The sequence below is a fragment of the Belonocnema kinseyi genome, chromosome 5 (genome assembly GCF_010883055.1).
Source record: "Belonocnema kinseyi isolate 2016_QV_RU_SX_M_011 chromosome 5, B_treatae_v1, whole genome shotgun sequence".
NCBI classification, from domain to species: Eukaryota; Metazoa; Arthropoda; class Insecta; order Hymenoptera; family Cynipidae; genus Belonocnema; species Belonocnema kinseyi.
In genome coordinates this window covers 39,504,834-39,525,739 of record NC_046661.1, presented here as the reverse complement: position 1 = coordinate 39,525,739, position 20,906 = coordinate 39,504,834, and the positions used below count along the sequence as shown (strand labels likewise).

The 20,906-nt window shown below is 35.3% G+C and overlaps 1 protein-coding gene across 1 annotated transcript in view; it reads right to left on the bottom strand.

Moving 5' to 3' along the window:
* LOC117173407 (39S ribosomal protein L22, mitochondrial) overlaps positions 1-20,486 on the bottom strand; it is a 74,718-nt gene extending 54,232 nt beyond the window's left edge. The window contains exon 1 of the mRNA XM_033361953.1: positions 20,316-20,486. The gene's annotated coding sequence lies outside the window, so the exon portion shown is untranslated. The remainder of the gene's footprint in view (positions 1-20,315) is intronic.
* Between the last annotated feature and the right edge of the window lie 420 nt (positions 20,487-20,906).

Below are 20,906 nucleotides of genomic sequence, written 5' to 3'. Positions count from 1 at the left end.
CCCTTCCACCACCAAGTAAGTGTGTGGAGGGAGTGTAAAGGAATAGAGAAGGTGTAAGAAAAATGTAAACCCTTAGGGGACACATTAGAAGCTTCCATTCCATATATATATATAATTTTTTCAATCAAAAGGGATGAATTTTGACTTAATTGTTTGAATATTCAACCAAAATGTATGAATTTCTAACAACATAGCTAAATTTTCAACAAAGCAGTTGCATTTTTATCCGAGAAGGGTAGAATTTCTCCTCAACCCACCGTCGGGCGCAACCTACCTGACAGGCCAGCTTACGCTGTTATCACTAATTTTTTCTATTACAGACCGCACAAGCGCTTACCCTTCACACTATGCCTGTATCAATATAAGATCTTTCGAAATCTAATGCCAAGTTTTCAAAATTCAAAATAGCGGATCCAATATGGCGACTACTGGAACGCAAAATCTCAGAATTAACCATTATATTTTCAACTTGTCTGAAACTTGACGTACGGGGTATTTTCGAGTCGATGAAATTGGATGTACGGAGGTTTTTAGGGTCGCTGATTACGAATTTGAAATCAGTTTTTGGAAAAACAAAATGGCGGATTCAAAATGTCGGACCAATATAAAAAAACTATTTATTATACACAAAAATCATTGTAAGGGGGTTTTCGGGATTGCTGATTACGAATTTGATATCAGTTTTTGGAAAACCAAAATAGCGGATTCCAAATGGCGGACTAATTTAAAAAAAAAATACTACATTATACACAAAAATCAGTGCAAGGGGGTTTTCGGGGTCACTGATTACGAATTTGACATCAGTTTTTGGAAAGACAAAATGTCGGATTCAAAATGACGGACTAATTTAAAAAAACTGCTCCATTATAGTTTTAAAAATTAGTCCAACATTTTGAATCCTCCCGACGGAGGGTTAAACAGATTATATTAAAAAAAAAACATTTAAAAAAAATTGATTTTTCATCCAGAAAATATTTTACTTCTTTTTTCAACACTAACACATAAAGTTTAAACAAATACTCAATTTTCTACGAAATAGTAAAATTTTCTATCAAAATTTATGATTTCTTAACCAAATTGTTGAGTTTTCAACCAAATAGTTGCATTTTTAACCAATAAAGATGTTATTTCTGCTAACAGAGGTGAATTTTTTAGGCTATGGAACGACGTTATGTGATCTATAAAGTGCTAGGATATTTTTAATTATTCCAAAGGATTTTAGAAGATTTCAGAGAATTACAATGATTGTAAGGGAATTTAAAAGCGCTCAAGTTATTTGAAAAAACTTATTCGCAAGAATTAAGGAATTTTATAGGATTCAAAAGATATTCAAATATATCAAGGTGTTTCCGAAGATTTTAAAGAGTTTTGAAAGTTAAAAAAAATATTTTTTTAAATTTTAAGGAATTTTCAATCGATTGAAATCATTTCAAAGTATTTCAAATAATTTTGAAACTTTGCAGATATTTTTAAAATTGCAAGAATTTTTCGGGTGTTTGAAAAAGTCTCAAAGGATTTCAACAGATTTCACAGGATATATAAATAATATTAGTATTTTTAATACATGCAGGGTGGACACGCTGGGGCTTACATACATGGCGAGTTGAATGCTACCCGAATTGCACAACAGCAGAGGAGAATCCATTATACAGGGGTATTTTCATATTTCGCGCCTTTAAAGTTGCATTCGGATCGGCCATTCGGCCAAGTCCGTGCACCTTCGGATGAAGTTTATGATAGTTTCCATGGTTGGGTTCGAAACTTCCAACGGTTATGTTCAGATTCACCTGTTTGCCCTAATCGCTGTCAGAAAATGTAGGCAATGTCAATTTAAAGTTTACGCATGTAATATTTCATTCACTTTATTTAAAACATATCCTGTCTATTCATAACATACCTTTTTATGCAGTAAAAATAAGCGTTAAACACTATTCACTCTTCGTCTACTGGAAGCGCAAAATGTTATTACTATTTTGTAGTATTTTTGACTCAGCAGCCATTCTATAATGTTATTGGCACAGAAAAAAATGACGTTTACTTTTCAGTTCACATATCTCACTTCATTATTAATTAAACACTTTTATTATTTTTAATTACTATATAACATAACCTATATTGTTTTGACACTTGTATCCGTTTGAAGTTTCGAAAGCAACCATGGAAACTATCATAAACTTGATCCGAAGATGCACGGACTTGACCGAATGGCCGATCCGAATGAAATTTTAAAGGCGCGAAATATAATTAAATTAAATTAAATTAAAATATAATTTAAACTGATATCAAAGAATGTGAAATATTTTAGGGTATTTTAAAAAGATTTCAAGGAATTTTTAGTAGATTTTAGTCATTTATTGATTTTAAGAGATCTTAAAAGCTGTCAAGGTATTTTCAAGAATTAAAAAACTTGCAAGGAATTTTTAAAGATTTGAATGGTTTTATGGTATTCAATGAAAATTACCACGGTGGTTTAAATAATTTACTAGAATTTCTAAAGATATAGAACGATTTTATAGGACCCATAAGGTTGTACACTAGGGTGGTCCAAAAATGGATGTCAAATTTTTTTGCATGCTAGAGGGTAACGATCCCTCCTATCTTATTCCAAATCCGAAAAAAATTCCCTAATTTTTAAGTTTTTAAACTTAAGAGGTGCTGGTTTTGACTTGAAGTTTCCCATGTAAAATGCATGGAAAGAAATTACTTTTTTGAGTTTTTAAAATAATTGTTTAGAGTTTGAGAAAATGTGACGGGAAAGTATGGGGGCCTGTAGAGAATATCCAACGAAGAATTTCATGTATCAGACATATGGGTTTGACACCCCTGACACACCCCCTCGAGTACCTGAAAACTACCCTTAAAACTAAAAATGTCAATTCTTCATGAAACCGACCTTTCGAACAATTTATTCATGTCTTTTTTTACTTAAAATTATTAATATTGGTCTAGTGGAATATTTATTATTATTGGTTAATTACTTTTAAATTATTTATAAAAATATAATTTGTTTAAATAATTTTTTTCTCGAAAATTTGTTTTCCCCCCTAAAAATTATTACTATTAGTGTAGTGGAATATTTATTAATATTTGTTCATTAATTGTTTATTATTTAAACAAGTGGAATTTGTTTAAACCATTTTTTTAACAAAAAAATTTCCTTAAAAATTGTTACTATTGGTCTAGTGGAATATTTATTAACATTAGTTCATTAATTTTCAGTTGTTTATACAAATGGAATTTGTTAAATTATTTTTTTTTAATACAAATTATAAATATTTCTTCAGTGGAATATTCATCAACATTTATTGATTAACTTTATTTTAAAAAATGTTTTTAAATAAAAATTATTACTCAAATATAACTGATAAATTGATTATTATTAAATTAACTAATAATCATTCATTAATTATTACTGATAAATGTTCCACTAGACCCACAGTAATAATTTTTATTTTCAAAAAATTCCAAATGAAATTATTCAAACAAATTTCATTAGTTTAAATAATTGGAAATGAATGAACTAATGTTAATAAATATTTGGCACATCGAGACATTAACACCAGAAATATTGGATGAAATTTTAGACTCCCAACGACAGAGACTTGATGTTCTTACTGCCAGACTGCGTCGGTACAAGGAAAGTAGTGCATGAAGGCAACAAAATCAAAACTTTCAGACAGATGGAAGAAGGTTCTATCCTCAACTGAGAATAAAGCCAAATAACCAGCAAGGCACCGAAGTCCCTCAATTGGAAGATATGGCTAACTACTGGTCGGGTGTTTCGGGAAAAATGAACAGATGCTGGAGGAAGCAAGGGCAAGCAATAGCCCTGACATGCAACTGACAAACATAACAGATTTCGATGTTTCAGCGGTATTGAAAAGGGCAAGTAATTGGAAAGCTCTATAGGTCCAGATATGGTGCACAACTTCTGGTACAAGTACCTGACGAGTGTGCATCTTGCGTTGGCAAGGTGTTTTCAGAAGATCATTGAATACCCAGATCTGATACCAGGCTTTATGCTCCAGGGTGCTACGTATATGTTGCAAAAAAAAAAGCAGACACTCAAAATACATCTGACTTTCGACCGATAGTCTGTCTTCCAACAATTTATAAATGTCTTACAGCTATCATTGCAGATAAGGTATATTCTCATTGCGATAAGAAAGACATTCTTACAGAAGAACAAAAAGGATGTTGTAAAAACTCGCGAGGCTGTAAGGATCTAGTCACTATAGGCACTCTTGCCATGACTCAAGCTCGTAAGCATCAAAGGAACTTATACATGGCATACATTGAATACAAGCAAGCGTTTCCTTCTGTGCCGTATGACTATTTGCTTGAAGTCTTAAAACTTTACAAAATCTGCCCACGCATTATTGACTTTCTGAGTCATGCGATGAGGCTCTGGGGTACATGAATCAAGTATTTTGATCATGGACAACCAAGGATAACTAGATCAATACACTTTACGATGGGTATATTTCAAGGAGACTCCTTCAGCGCATTATGGCTCTGTTTAGCGTTGAAACCATTGAGCAAAACACTAAACAGCATGTCTCATGGGTTCAGAATTCATGATAATGAGGATGGTCATTAAGTGACCCATCTTCTTTACATGGATAACCTGAAGCTGTATGCTAGTTCAACCCAGAAACTGCAGCAAGTGATCGATGTCACAAAGCAGTTTTCCAATGATATCCACATGGAGTTTGGACTAGATAAATGTAGAACAGTGCATTTAATCAGTGAAGAATTAGGGACCGCAGAGTTAGAGAACGAGTTCGAAATGACATCGAGGCGATGGCTGCAGGCGAATCATATACAAATCTTGGTAATCTTGAATCTAAGGGTATTCAACATACGATAGTTAAGACAAGCCTAACGACTGCCTTCACTACGAGACTCAGATTGATTATGAAGAGTTTTCTCAACTCGGCAAACAATATCAGGGCAATCAACAAATACGCCATTCCTGTTCTCACGTACTCCTTCAGGCTCATAAAATGGTCTAATACCGACCTTGAAAAGTAATACCGAATTGTTCGCGTAGAAATTACGAAGCACCGAATGCACCACAAAAATTGAGCGATTGACAGGGTAGTTCTACTACGACATTTAGGGGGTAGGGACGTTGTAGATGTTAAAAAACTGTGTGAATCACAAGTTATACAGTTGCGAGACTATTTTAACAGCAAACGAAATGTTGCGCTTTACAGTACCATCTGCCAAGCGGATCTTGACTACACGCCCTTAAATTTGTCCTCAGATGGGACCTTGAATATCAGGGCAGAAACCATAGAGGAATTAGAAATACAATGGAGGCAGAAAGCCATCCATAGCAGCTCCCCAAAACGTTAGATTAAAATGAAGTAGATAGTGAGGCATCTAATATTTGGCTAAGAAAGGGTGTTCTGTATCCAGAGACGGAAGAATTCGTCATTGTGATACAGGACAAGGTTGTCAGCATCAAGAAATATGACAAACACGTGTTACATCAAGACGTGGTTGACCGGTGCCGATTATGTGGAGATACCAACGAATCCATTCTTCAAAGTAATCCCCCTCAGATACAATACACTTGTGCCAATGCTTTTTCCAATCATCGAAGCACTTCTGATAATCATTTTGTGGTATAGCCTTGAGTTCTTTCAGCAACGCAGTTTTTATCTCCTCAATCCTTGAAAATCGATGTCCTTTCATGGGTCTCTTCAGTTTTGGGAATAGAAAAAAGTCACTGGGGGCCAAATCCGGTGAATACGGAGGCTGAGGGATGACTGTGGTGCTGTTTTTGGTCAGAAAATCTATCACAAGCAACGATGAATGAGCAGGTGCATTATCGTGATGTAAAAGCCACGAATTGTTTTTCCAAAGTTCCGGACGTTTTTTGCGTATTGCCTCTCGCAAACGGCGCATAACATCTTCAGCAACTTCTCTAATGGTAATTCAGCGATTTTTCAACACCATTTCTTCCACTGCTTAAATGTTTTCATATGTTGTTGACGTGCTGGGACGTCCAGGGCGAGGTTCGTCTTCGACATCCTCTCGGCCTTCTTGGAACAGCTTGTACCACTTATACACATTTTTCTTAATCAGAGTAGACTCACCGTATGCAACTGTCAACATTTCGAGAGTTTTGGAGCACTGGATTCCATTTTTCACACGTAAACCGCGAAAATTGAAAAGTCACCTTACTTTCTGAACACACCCCGTATACGCACAGAAATAATGATGTAGCGGGCATCATACACCAACAAATTTCCCTAAAACCTAGTACTCCTAAAAGAATGAATGCCTTTCTATAGATACATTCCGATTCCCGATTTAGAAAGCGAAGATTACATCTTATATTGGGATGCTACTATCCAAACGGATCATTACATTCGGGCCAATCGACCTGACATCGTGATGCGAGAAAAAAAAGGTGGAAGAGTCTACATCATCGACATTGCTTGTCCGCTTAACCGAAATTTGCAATCAACCTATACAACCAAGATCCAAAGTATAGCGAGTTAAGGCATGAAGTAAATACCATATGGAGGAAAGTGAATCATGCATCTATTCATCCGATTGTGATTTCGGCTACCGGCAATGTGCACGTAAGATGCACGGAACATCTTGAACATTTAGGAATTAGTAGAGTATTGACAGCAGCTCAGAATAAAAAAGAGCGAATGAAAACCCGTGGAGTGGCAAATGGTAGCTCTAAGAAAGCATTCAGAAGTGACTGTTGTCACCGCCAGCGCTCGTAGCCGCTCGTAATTGTATCCCTACAACATCATCGCAGGAGGACGCATTTTTATAATGCAATAAAGTGATCTGATGAGAGCAGTCTGCCCCGACATATTGGACAAAGCCTGGTTTTCACCCCATCATTGACGGACTGGGTTGCAGTCAAGTACACGATGGAGGGACCTACAGGTTAGGGTGGGTTCCGAACCACCAGAACCTCGGTAAAGGTACATAGACATATTTCAAGGGTACCGGCTCAGGGATCGTACCCCGGACCTCTGAGGTGAAGTCCGAGTGTTTAACCAACTGAGCCCCCGACGCTCTTTGGTAGCTATCATTATTATTATATTTATTACTACAAAAATATTATTAAAATTTAAGAAATTTAAATAAGAGTAAAATCCAATTTAAAATCCAATTTAACGTCCAATAATCAAGATACTGTGAAGAACTCCTGAAAATAATTACAAGGATCTAACGATAAAACTGGGAAACCCACCTAACCACCTTGGTTAGATCAACCATTTAACTTTATGTGATATTATGAAGACAAATGTCGAACTTTATGCTTGATGTTAATATGTTAATATGAGAACGAAAAATTAAAACTTCTTAATCAAAGATGACATTTTAAATACAAATCTGGTAGAAACGGAACATGAATACTGCAGCATCACAATATCAACACGGGATGTCAAATTTTAAAAAGCTATGGTCCCCCGGTGTGAGCAAATACGTGTTAAATTTGGGACTGGGAGTAAAAGCGGGTTGAATTCAGACTGGGAGCCAAAGCGGGTTAAAGTCAAAAAAAGGTTTTTGCCCGCGGAATAATTTCAGTTCGCTTCTACTCTGACGCTCATTTATTCTGTTTCCGCTCTTGTTATTTTTTAGTCTTTTGTGCGCTGACACGGGAACTGAAACCGCTTTCTCCTGCAACTCATTCTACACCGCTTTTGTTCTCGGCCCGTCAAGTATACTTCACAAAAACATAGTCCATCATATTAGCTATTTGTTGCAAATATTTGTTTATAATAAATAACTTGTAAAAAATACGGGGCTACGTCTCAGAGTACGATTCATTATTCTTGCATGCGAGGCTCTAAAAGGATGGACGAACCCCTTTCCCTAGATTCTCGTAGGAACAGCAATGACAACACCAAATATAGTTGTAGTAAGTGCGGTTCAAGACAACAGAACACGCAGGGCTCCCGAAAATGGGTCGGCCAACCATGCCCACCACCCTAGAGCTGGGGGAGCCAATGAAGATGGATTCAATGCAATGGATCGACGGAATCTCGGGACCTTCAAGTGAACGGAGCGACTAAATCGCGACTTGCTAGAGTGCTACGATGCGAGTGTGGCCCCTGAACGTGGTTACATGGCACTTTTCGCATCAACGTCTGCGATACCATGCCGAACTACTCCAAAAAGGGAGCTATGTAAGCGCAACGCCTACTCGACCACAGCCAGAACAAACCGGCATCAGAGAAAGGGAGGCGACACTAAGACCAACCGCGGGCAGGCACTCGATGGAGGAAGAGCGATGCTTTATGACCCGGAGATACATCAACACCCAGGTATCTTTCAAGCCTAAAAATCTGGCTGAAATGGATGACGAGCTTCGTGAACATTTTTCCGAAGAATCCGACCTCTGGACTATCAACTGTTGTGTGTATAATGCAGCGAAAGCTTTGGCTGATGCGAACTGTAAAACAAAACCAACGGTTGATCATAAGACCAAAAGACGAATGCATCAACTGGCCATAAAGATAGGCTGGGCAAGACAGTACGCGTCCAGCATTCAGTGTGTGATTGACTACATCACATCTGGCAGGAATATTACCGCCAAGGTTCGAAAGTTCGCGTGCGAACTCCGGACCCATTATTACACACTTAACAAGTCAAAGCTGCTGACCATCAGGCAGCATATTGTTGAGAGAATACGGATACTATCTGACCCTAAAAGAAGCCTAGAGCGGAGAGAGAGAAGTGGGTCAGAGAAAATCAACAGTTCCTCTCTGACTCATCTCGACTCTTCCAAGACCCTCCAGTTACTGTCGAACACCCACCCAAACATAGACTAGACGAAGACTCAGAGAACATAAATAGCTTCAAGGAGGTGTGTAATGCCCTCATAACACCTGATAAAGAATACCCACCCATCACTACCGAGAAGGTGAAAAAGTATTAAGAGAGATGATGAACTATTCCGCTCATATTTAAAGTGGGAAGAGCCAATTTCGGAGTGGTTAGTGGAAGGGCGCACAATACTTCTGCCGAAAATAGGCAACTTAGCTGACCCGAAGAATTGCAGGCCAATCACTTGTCTGAACACACTGTATAAGAATTTTACAGCTATCCTAAATGATAGGATTGTTCAGGCAATTGAACCTGTGTAGCTAGAAATGTATGAAAACCGCGGCTCAAAGAAAGACGTAGCAGGATGTCGGGAGAACCTGCTCATCGATAGATGTGTCTGCAAAGATGCAGCATCCTACCAGCGTGACATATAGATGGCCTGGATTAATTACCGGAAGGCGTTAGATTCAACCTCCCATAGACTTATCATCTGTCTTTTGGAAAGCTTAAAGGTTCATCCGCAAATCGTGAGGTACATAGAGAGATTGATGGCGCTTTAGAAAACCAGATTTACTATCTCATCTTTAAAAAATCGTGTGACAACAAGGTCACCTTTTAGAGAGATGTCTTTCAGGGCGACACCATGAGCCCACTTCTCTTTTGCCCCACATTATTGCCACTATCTCTAGCACTTCGCCATTCCATCGGGTACTTTTGCGGCAAATCTGCAGATCGAAAGTACAAGGTTACTCATGTATTTTACATGGACGATCTTAAGATCATTGTTAAGAACAAAGAGCAACTACATCTAGCTCTAGGGATTGTCGAACGATATATTAAGGAAATAGGAATGGAATTTGGGTTAGACAAATGCGCCAAGGTTTATTTGAAGCGAGGAAAATTTAATGGCATCCCTGAAGTACCCTGAGCTCGTCGATAGAAGGGCTATACGACACCTTTGCGCTGGAGTGACTTATACATACTTGGACGTGCCACAGAGCCGCAATCAGGATGTGACATCTATAAGGGATACTCTCCGAAGCAGATACAAACGTCTCATTCGGCAGATTTGGTCTTCCGAACTGTCGGCGAGGAACAAAGTATCTGCGATGAATATACTTGCCGTCAAGGTGGTCGCGGAATATTGAATCTTGAATGTCTTCACAACAGGATTATTCTGGATACAGCACACAGAGTCGCAAATGGAAGAGACCCTCCTCTGAAAATGGTCAGGAAGCACGAAGAAGTGGGCAAAGGAGCGTTTCTGCACAAAGCAGCGAAGGAGGCTGCTGAAACACTCGAACTTAACTTCAGTATTAGGGGTGGCCAAATGCATCAAATCTTATCTATCTCGAGTACTCACTCCTGAAAGCCCGCAAGAAGAAAGCACAAGAGAAAAACTTCTGTGAACAGCTCGTCGATAAGAGTATGGGCGGCATCTTCCACAGAAATGTGGAGGATCAGTCAATGTCGTGTGAGCTAACTTTTGTTTTCCTTAAATCACCCGATTTGTAGTCTGAAAGATGCCGTGCATTAAGAAATATTATAATATTTAATATTCAATAAACAACAATGCAATTTTATTATTATTGTAAGCGCGGTTTGCACAAACGAAACTGTTTTGTCCCAAAGTCTTCAAGCAGAGATGATATGGCCGAGAATCACTCACTTTTTGTTGATAAAAAATATGCAGATTAAAAAAAAATCATTTCTAACAGAAGCCCCCATTAAGAAACATTATAATATTTAATAAAGAAAAATGCAATTTTATCATTATTGTAAGCGTGGTTTTGCACAAACGAAACGTTTTTGTACCAAATTCTTCACGCAGAAATGATTTGATCGAGAATACATTGTAAAATTATGTTCTCATAATTTGTAATATTTGTCTATTGTAAAGAGCTTAGAATTGTAAAAAGAATTTAGAAATGTAGTAATGTGTTAACATAATGTTATTAATTTTCAAACAGGCGATTATAAGCAGAATTTTAGGTCTCGCTGATCGTCAAGAGTAATGCCCCAAACTTTTATCGAGATTACAGTTTTTGCGGAAATAGTCTTAAATTCGAATTTTATCTTTATTATCAAAACATGCATTGAAAAATGTAGTAATAAGACATTGAACTTTACATTACGAGTTAATTTAACTATAAATAAAGGAAATTAGTTATGTATGCTGAACTATCGAACTGACAAACAAGAATAGATCAGCAGATACGACTGGCGGTAAATCAAGGAACCAATAGACCAGTTTTTCTATACTATTTCGCATGGTTAATTTTGTTTTGTGTAAAACGGTGTTTAAATAAATAAATAAATCTTTTTTTGCTTATAAAATGTTCATTATTAGTTGCCGTATGGTGGGCTTCTCGTTATTTGAGCATCAACAATTTTGGAAATTAGATAATGTAACATTTTGTTTTTAAAAAAATGTATTAATAATTTGGATTTTTAAGAGAAGCCCACCATAGATTACGTTTAACATTTTACAATGAAAAAATAAGAATATTTCAATTCATGCATTATTTTGGGAGTGGTTTTGCACAAAGTGATCGAAGGAAGTTACCGTTTTCACCTTATAGTAGGGAGCTCGCAACAATTCTATGGACGTCATTTCAGTACTCACTAAAATTTCAGATTCTTTTGTTTTCATAGTCAATAGTTTGAAATTTGTTGACTGGCTAACAGCTGTTGATGCATTTTGCAACAATTCACCGTTAAACTGGTCAAAGATTCGAGTGAAAAAACGTCATTTTAGTACTATTGAAACCAATTGGGAATGATTGTTTGAATGCTAAAAACTAACAAAAATTTGACTGGAAGCTTCTCGAAGGTGCCAAAGTTGACTGGCAAGCTGTCAAACATGTCAAAAATTCGAGTGAAGATACGTCATTTTTGTACTCTTGAAACCCATTGGAAATGATTGTTTGAAAAATGATGAAAACTAACCAAAAATTTGACTGGCAGCTTCTCGATGGTGCCAAAGTTGGCTGGCAGGCTTTCAAGCATATAAAAAATGACAGAGTGAAAATTACAACCGTCATTTTAGTAATCCTGAAACGCATTGTGGATGATTCTTTAGGTGCTAAAAAGTAAGATTTATGTCTTTTAAGACTTTATGTCTGTTCCTCACTGGTGACAAATTTGACCGTCAAACATGTTAAAAATTCAAGTGAAAAAACGTCATTTTAGTACTCTTGAAACCCATAGAGGATGATTTTTTTGGTGCAAATAACAAATAACTAACAAAGAATTGGACTGGCAGCTCCTTAGTAGTGCCAAAGTTGACTGACAAGCTGTCAAACATGTAAAAATGACAGGATAAGCATTAAAACCGTCGTTTTAATCGACACCGAATGAAATTTTGTCCTTTTCATTGTCTAGGATTTTCATCTATAGGATACTTCTGTAAAACTAATATGTATAAAAAAAAAAAGAAACCACGAAAATCCCCCTTTTTACGCAAATTCACAGCTCGCAACAACGGATTTCAAGAGTACTGAAATGACGTTTCATCACTTGAATTTTTGGCATGTTTCGCAGCCTACTAGTCAACTTTAGCACCGCCGAGAAGATGCCAGACAAATTTTTTGTTAGTTCTTAGCATTCAAACAATCATTCCCAATAGGTTTCAAGAGTACTAAAATGACGTTTTTTCACTCGAATTTTCGACATGTTTGACAGCCTGCCAGTCAACTTTGGCACCACTCAGGAGCTGTCAGTCAACATTTTTATTAGTTGTTTGCACCTGAACAATCATCGCCAATGGGTTTCAAGAGTACTAAAATAACGTTTTACACTCGACTTTTTGACATGCTTGACAGCCTGCCAGTCAACTTTGGCACCACCCAGGAGCTGCCAGTCAAAATTTTTGTTAGTTGTTTGCACCTAAACAATCAACTCTAATGGGTTTCAAGAGTACTAAAATTACGTTTTTTCACTCGATTTTTTGACCAGTTTAACGATAAATTGTTGCAAAATGCATCGACAGCTGTTAGCCATTCAAAGAATTTCGAACTGTTGACTATAAAAACAAAAGAATCTGAAATTTTAGAGAGCACTGAAATGACGTCAATAGAATTAATTTGTATGGCTTACGTATGGGTTAACGTATGTGTTATCTTCGTAAGTAATAATAATTACCATCATTTTATAACGTCATTACATGGTTCTTAACAAATAAAAACTATTTTTCAAATACACTTATGTAGAAAAAATTAGTTGTTACGAAGGTATTAGCAAAATAGGGAAAAATTGACCGAATCCCATGCATATGGTCCATTGTCCGTCAGCTTTCAACTTAGTGGAATTGGCTGATTGTGGAAGTGAAAATACCTCATTATAAGCGAAAATATTTTTTAAAATATCTATAAGTTTCAGGGGTAGTGTTGACGGGTTTATGTGGCTTACGTCGCACATAATTTTTTTCAAAGTGCGATAAGACCTTTTTTCGCATGTGGCTCACGTCTTTATGATTTTGAAAGGGGTGATATAGCTCCGTGGGACCGAGGAGCTGACCCCTCATTCCTAGAAGTACATCAGACCTTAATAATGCGTAATTTTTGGTTTAAAATATTACCAGTAAGCGACGTGTGGCGTCATAAAGTATGAAATTCAATAAAACAGTCATTTTTGAAAATGGTGTTGATCACGACCCTGTATGCAACTAAATGGACGAAGATATCCTCCAGGAAAAGTTGTTTTGGGAAACGTGAAACCCCACCATGGACAACCCTAATACGGAAGTCGTCACCAAATTTGAAACTATGCTTGACAACACAAGCGTAAAGACTAAGCCGCAACTCAAAGTTGTTGTTTGCTGTCGATAGCGAATCGGTTCAAGAAATTTTCTCTGACAATTAAATTTGATGTAATATCGCCCGTTAATTACAAGGACTCAATAAACTAAATGTATATATGGGGGGTCTCAAAATTACACGTCATATGACAATTGAAAGCTATTCATATGTTATCTATAAGGGGCCCAGCGGTCTACACCAGTTATATGCAGTGTTCTACCTCTGGATTTCTATTGTTTTTTCCGGGCTCGCATTTTTCTGCGTTATTTTCCAAGCTGCAGGCAAGTTTTATATGTCAAAATTTAATATATTTTATTGCAAAAATTTGCTGAGTATTAGTAATCGAGACGCGTCGCTCACATTCATCTTTACAGTGATCTGTACACGAGAACGACACGACAACATCGAAGAAGACGTGAAAAATCACACAAAAAACTTTCGATTCATTTCAAAAAAAGAGTAAAAGGAATTTTGTCGTTTCGCTTCCGCGATATTACCTGAATATAAAAAATGTTCCAGAAAATACAAAAAAATCAATTTCGAAAAATCTGCCAGTTAAAAGATTTAGACCGCGGATACTTCAGATATAATATTGAGTCAAATGTACAACTTAAGTTTTAGAATTTGAATTCAACATCCTTAGCATCTAAATATATATTACTTAAACACAGTAATATCACTTTGTTTTTAACAGAAATGTTTTAGAATGCCGCAACTTGAATTTGCAATGCTTTTAAAACATTTATGCAAATATTATTTATTAAATACTTATTTTGAAAGAAAAATAAAAATTAATTTAAATTCCAAAAAGCGCCCTGAGAAGGACTTCCATATTCCGGTTCGCCCTACCAATCAGAAACGATTCCTACATGTTCCAAGTCTCCCTAGAGGATCTCTAAAATCTAGATGAACAAAAATAGCATTTTGCATTTTCTGGGGTCAAATTATAGTTCGGGAGCCAGCGACAGTTTTTTGCAACCAATTTCCTTCCGCCTAATACTTCAAGGAATGCTTCAGACAGGTGTAATGTAAGTGTAGTTAACGTCAGCTGGGGCACTTCGGGTGGTTGGGCAATGTCACTCGCCCTAAAAGGTAAAAAAAATAAAGTTTTCAATGATTTCCTTCCGCTTGAATCTTTGTGAGATGATAGTTAATATAATATGTGAACGTCCTCTAGGAAAGGGACCTAATGCGGAAAAAACCGATTTTTATTTTCTTACGCCAATCGATAGTTTCTTAGTCCAGTCATCTGGTACCTTTAGATGGTAATTTCTGGGGCAGTCATTGTTTTTTCTTAAATACTTCATTTGTGGGTGCATAATATGAGGAAAAGGTGCACAATATCATATTCCATTAAATTGATGCTTTCCTGTGCAATTGAGAGGTAAAAGTGTTCTTACAAAAATTAAAGTGGACACGATTCTGCGTAAAACTAAAAAAGAACTTTGTTCTATCACCAATAGTTTCGGAGTTACGACCTTTCAAAAACCCCCAATTTTTTCCAATTTTTTGCCAAAAATCACATGTTTTTTTTTCTCTGTAGCTCGTATCCTGATGGCCAAATCTAAAAATGGTCAACAGATGAATTAAAGTAGACGGAAATACCTGTAATTTCCAAAAAAAATAACATTATCCTAACTATAATAGGTCGCGAGTTAGCACCTTCCAAATATATTTCGACCTGAATTTACAGGTAAATTTCCAGAGTTCAGTAACTAACTGTGACATTATGTATGGAAACCAATGAAGTTTCTGTCATCAATGACGGGTCTCAGGCTCAAAATGATAGAGAAGGCGAGGTTAATGCCCCTTTTACAAATCGAGTCCCTCTCCAAAGCACAATTTCTAGGGGGAAGAGGAAGCAGTCTAATCACAATGGCTCTAATAACGTTAAAACAAGACACAAAGAATCGAATCAAACTGCTAATCCCATTACAACCCCGAGACTCTAAACCCGGTACTCCAGATCTAACAAAGGTCCTTACTCCGTCGAAGTAGACGCCGGTGATGACAACCCCATGGATCCTTGCAATGTAGGGGAAATTCTTCATAAATCCTTTAAAAACGTGGTGGATGACATTAAAAAGAATGAGAAAAATTGATTCACTATGTTTGTGCGAGCATTGCCATGTGAAAGAACAATGTCAAAAAACTAGGTGCTTATTTTGTGGAGAGAAACAACATGAAAACCAGGATTATCCTAATAGACCGAACTTTCCTCTTTCAATAAATTACAAAGGCCCGCACTCGGCTAATGATAAACAATGTCCATTGTACCTAGAGGAAAAAGAAATACGCAGAATCTCAGCTTAATTTGATACGGAACATTGACTCTGCCATTGCATCTAACATAAAAATTTCTAATCCCCCTCCTCCACCCTTCAACTTTGCAAACTTCCCCTCGCTAGGTGATAAGGATGCTGACCCTATTCTTTCCGGTTCAGAATGCTTACTAAAACTCAGCCAAGCTGTTAACAGGCCCGTCTCCCATCCTAGAACCTCAACCCCTCTTCCTAACTCTACGTCTCATAGGAAACCTCACACCCATACTAATTCTCAATCGTTATCTCATCTCTACTCTCGTCCATCTAGTCCTTTTGGCAATGGTGTCTGCTTTCAAACTCATTCAGAAAACACTACACCCCATTCTTCTCAACCTTCCTCTCCCTCATCCCCTCTACCACCTTCTATGGAAAATCAAATTAATGCTAATGAACTAAAACATATGATTTCGTCCCTCAGGATGCTACTCCAAAGTTTTGCCCTTCTATTATCTCTGATTAGTAGTGGGTTTTTGAATCAATCCAATTACTCGCAGCTCAATAACATGCATCCGAATTCCACTGCCTCGAATCCTTAACCACTTTTATATTCGTCCACAATGGGTATCTTGGAAAAACTAAGAATTCTGCAATGAAACTGTCGCGCAATGAATAACAAAAAGGGTTCCTTAGTAAGAATCAGTCACAATTACGGCATTGTCTTACTAAATGAAAAATGGCTAAAAGATAAAAATCGATTATTTCTAAAGAAATTTAATATTATAAGGACGTACCGCTCCACCGGTGTTGGCGGTGGTCTGGTTATTGCTGTCAGAAGTGATATTATTTTTTCTGAAGTTAAAATACCGGAGATTCGAAATAAGATAGACACACTTGCTAGTTCTATCCCGTCAAATTGGGTTGAAATATTGATAATAAATATTTATAGAAACCCTAGAGCTATTGTTAATGCTATTAACTGAAGTTACTTCTTTGACTCCCTTCCGAATGACTTTTCATCTATATTCATGGGTGGTGATTTCAACTGTCATCATAAGTCCTGGGGATGCAATAAAGCTTGTTCGACTGGAAATAAATGGTATGGTCCGATTCAAACTACCAATCTTCTTATTTTAAATAATGGCTCATCGACACGCTTTACGCGTCCCAATCAATCTATATCTACAATCGATCTCTCCTTGGTTTCTGGTCATCTTTCTCCCTTGTGTTCATGGAACGATGAAAATGATAAAATAGGTAGTGATCACTTCCCTATTTCTACAACTATTTTTATCTCTTGTTCATATCACGAATTCTTTTCTCACAAATACAATTTTAAACAAGTTTCTTGGGATATTTTTCAGGAAACTCTTAAAAAGTCTTAATTTGTTTTTGTTAAAAATAATAGTAATCCTGCGTTAACTCTTTAAACATACTATGAATTATTTGATTTAATAGATAAAGCTCTTCACGTAGCAGGTCCAAAAATCGACAATATTCCTAAACATGATTACCCATGCTCCCCGCCACGGTGGAATGAGGAATGCTCAAGGTTGGAGAGACTAAGGAGAGAAAATCTAGGCAGGTTTAGACATATGTGTAATTTTGAAAACTACTTAGATCTTCCAAAATTTGAGGCAGAATATCTAAAAACTTTTTAAAAAATCAAAAATCTTAGGTTGGATATTATGTTTCTGACCGTAAAGTGTATAGAAAGAATAAATTACCCACTTTTTAATTGTTTAACTAAACACAATTTGTTTACATAATTCGTTTTCTAGCAATACTTTTAAAATCGTAATTAATTGTATGTGTTCTATTTTATTTTATTTTTTTAGTTATCGAAAAATAATAAGTATTGAATAATAAGTATTGCTTTATTTCGTAGACACTCCTCTTCAATCCCTAAAAACTTTGGCACGTTTCGATGAAACGTTTGAAAATGAGTTCAATTTTTCGAACATTCAAAATTTGCCCATATTAATTAAATGGGATTTTGAAGTACCCGGTGACACGTGTTAATATTCAAATTTCGAAAAGAAAAATAATAAGGATTTTCCGGAAATAGAAATGTTTAACTATGGCTTGCCTTTTTAGTTAAGAACAAATAATAAAGAAACATTAGAGAGAAACTTATCCAAGAGAAAATAATGAGCAACAATTATAAATTGTTTAAACAATTATGTTTGCTAACATGCATTTTTTTTACTTTACTAAGTAAAAAGTGGGTAAACACATAAACATGTCAGAAAAAATCACAGCTTTATAGCATTAACAAAGAAGATAGTTATAAACAATAATAATTTGTTTGAATAATTATTTTTACTTAATTGAATTGATTTATAAACTCACCCTACGTGAAAAGTAGACAAATAGTAATACATTTCAGAAGAACCGCAGCTTTCGAGCATTGTTTAAATTGAGTATTAATAACAATAATAAATTTCTTAACCAACTAATTTATTATTTAACTAACTTTATTTCAAATTGGACAAAAATTGGAAAATCGTGGAAAAAACTGAAATTCTCTAGCATTATTATAAGAGAAAATTGTTAAAAACAATAATAAATTATTTAAATAATTTCTTTAAACATCAAATTATCAGTTCAAAGTAGTATTTTATACACTAGAAACAATTTCCATTTTAAAAAACGCAAGAAAATCATAAATAACGCCAAAAACTAGCAAAATCCATTTCTTCACTTATGGAGGTTCTTTGGATCTATATATCTGTATTCTATGGTTGATTGTGAAATGAAATCTTGAATTTTAGCTCAATTAAACCAATCTCGATTAATTTGAGCAAAAACGTGTTTTTTCTTATGGGAAATACGTGTTAAACTTCATGGGGTTTGCGCCACCTCTCAATATAATTTTTATTTAAAAAAAAAAATGATTCACTTTTTTGTTTATTCGAAAAAATTTCTGGGCAATATTTATGAAAATTCGAAACACGCAAATTTCGAACACCCTAATCTGTACTGAAACAACAGAAATAAATCTAATGATATTCAACTGAACTATTATAAACAAATTCTATATCTGTTTTGTGAGAGTTGACCCATTTTTGTGACCACGACAATTTTTTTCATGAAAAATTAAATTTTTTCAGACAACAATACATACATTTGAGAAAATTCTAAGACAACACTTACCTTATTTTAAAACTTTGTACAAAAAATACATCCCACTAAAGTCTATAATGAGCAACATATTTAAGAGGCTAATGATTCTGAGACTTAAAGTTGAATGATGTGAAATGGATTCGGACTTGAAAATTTATTTTTAATTTCTTAAACTTCAAATTTTTTCTTAATAGCTATAATAGCAAAGTACATATAATGAAATTAAAATTTCACGCATCCGACTTTTACGCCTCCTAACAGCGGTAATGCCTTTACAATTGCCTTTTTAATGATTAATTTTTTCATTATAATCTACCATATAACAATAAATAAATGACTCTCCTTGTTTGGACCTTCACCCCCTCTTGCATATATTCCGACATGCGAAATAAACTACCGTCCTAAATTTGGCCATAATTGTAGGACATATTATATAAAAATAATTTTAAACTTCTGCCCGGTCAAATTGCTTCATTCATCGTTCAATTAAAAATTCTAATAGTTTGTTGCCGCAAAAAAAACTATTTTTCCAGCCAAAAAATAGGTGACGACTCTATTCTGCAATTTGGGCGGTCAAAATAAGCTACAGTTGGCTATTTCGACATACATGTATGATGACAGTCGCAGTCATAAAACCCCGTTTTACCCTAATTATTACTATCTTCTTAACATCTTCTCTTAGCCAGAAATAGAGTTCATTTTAGATGTGCTCTTTTATCAACTTTTGTAATTTGAAGGCCTGATTTTTTCAGTTAGACAATGTCTAATTATAAATTGTTCAATGCTTCAACTGGAACATTTCATTCACCGGAAACGCTTCGTACTTAAAATTGCTTAACTAATTAATCTGAAGCTTCAAAATTGAAATTATATAATATCCTGAACTATTTACATTTGAATTTAGCAAACCTTCAAATAAATTATTATTAGTAATATTTTAGACTAATGAAGGAATCTGTTCAGAATTGTTGTTGACTTTCACATACATACGTTAAAAATCGAGAAAAAACTTGTACTGTTTTTAATTTTTTTAATTTGAAAGAATTGTACAGATATCTTTCATGCATAAAGTCGTAGATTGTGGGTTTTTGGAGGAATTAGATTCTTACTTCTAATATTTTCATTAAAAAGATGAAAGTTTAGAAATTATTTTTTCTTTTATAATTAATTTTACTGGAAATATAACATTTTTTGGAGAGAACAAAGTGTAGTGAGATACTCATTATTGCAGGACATCTTTACTTGAAAAATGCCCCAAAAAACTATGAAAAATGAAAAATCAAAACATAACCTAAACAGTAAAATTATTTTAAAATACCTCTCTACTTGATCCTCTTTTCAATTATATTTATTAAATTTGTTTATCTTTTACGAATTCGTGACTTCAGGTTCCAATTTTTCATTTATTTGTTGAAAACTTCGAAAAAGAATCAAATATTCCGAAAAGAACCATGTCAAAGGCGCTTTTTCATCGACAACTGTCGGCAACTCAAATTTTCGGACCCGTTCGCGACAGGGATGTGCAGTTACGCGTAACTGAAGGTTTTTACGTAAAATACCTAAGTGAAGTATTTTACGTAGAAAACAGGTAAAATACCTAGTAAATCACGTAACAAGATGGCGGACCTGTGGAACTGTGTATAACCTCACTTTTTTGAATTTGTGGTATTTGCATTTGTAAGAGTTTTTTTTAGTGCCAATATTGTTCATAAAAAAACTTATATTGCCAACTAAAGCGAAAAAGAAGTTCAAAAAAACACTCCGGGCTTCAATATATTCCAGGAATGATCTTAATTTCAATCGTCTACACGTGATAATTGTAAAATATTGCTATTTTTGTTCATTTAAATACTTATAATTAAAATGGATTTTAATATAATTTTTTTTAGGAATACCAGTAAATTATTTA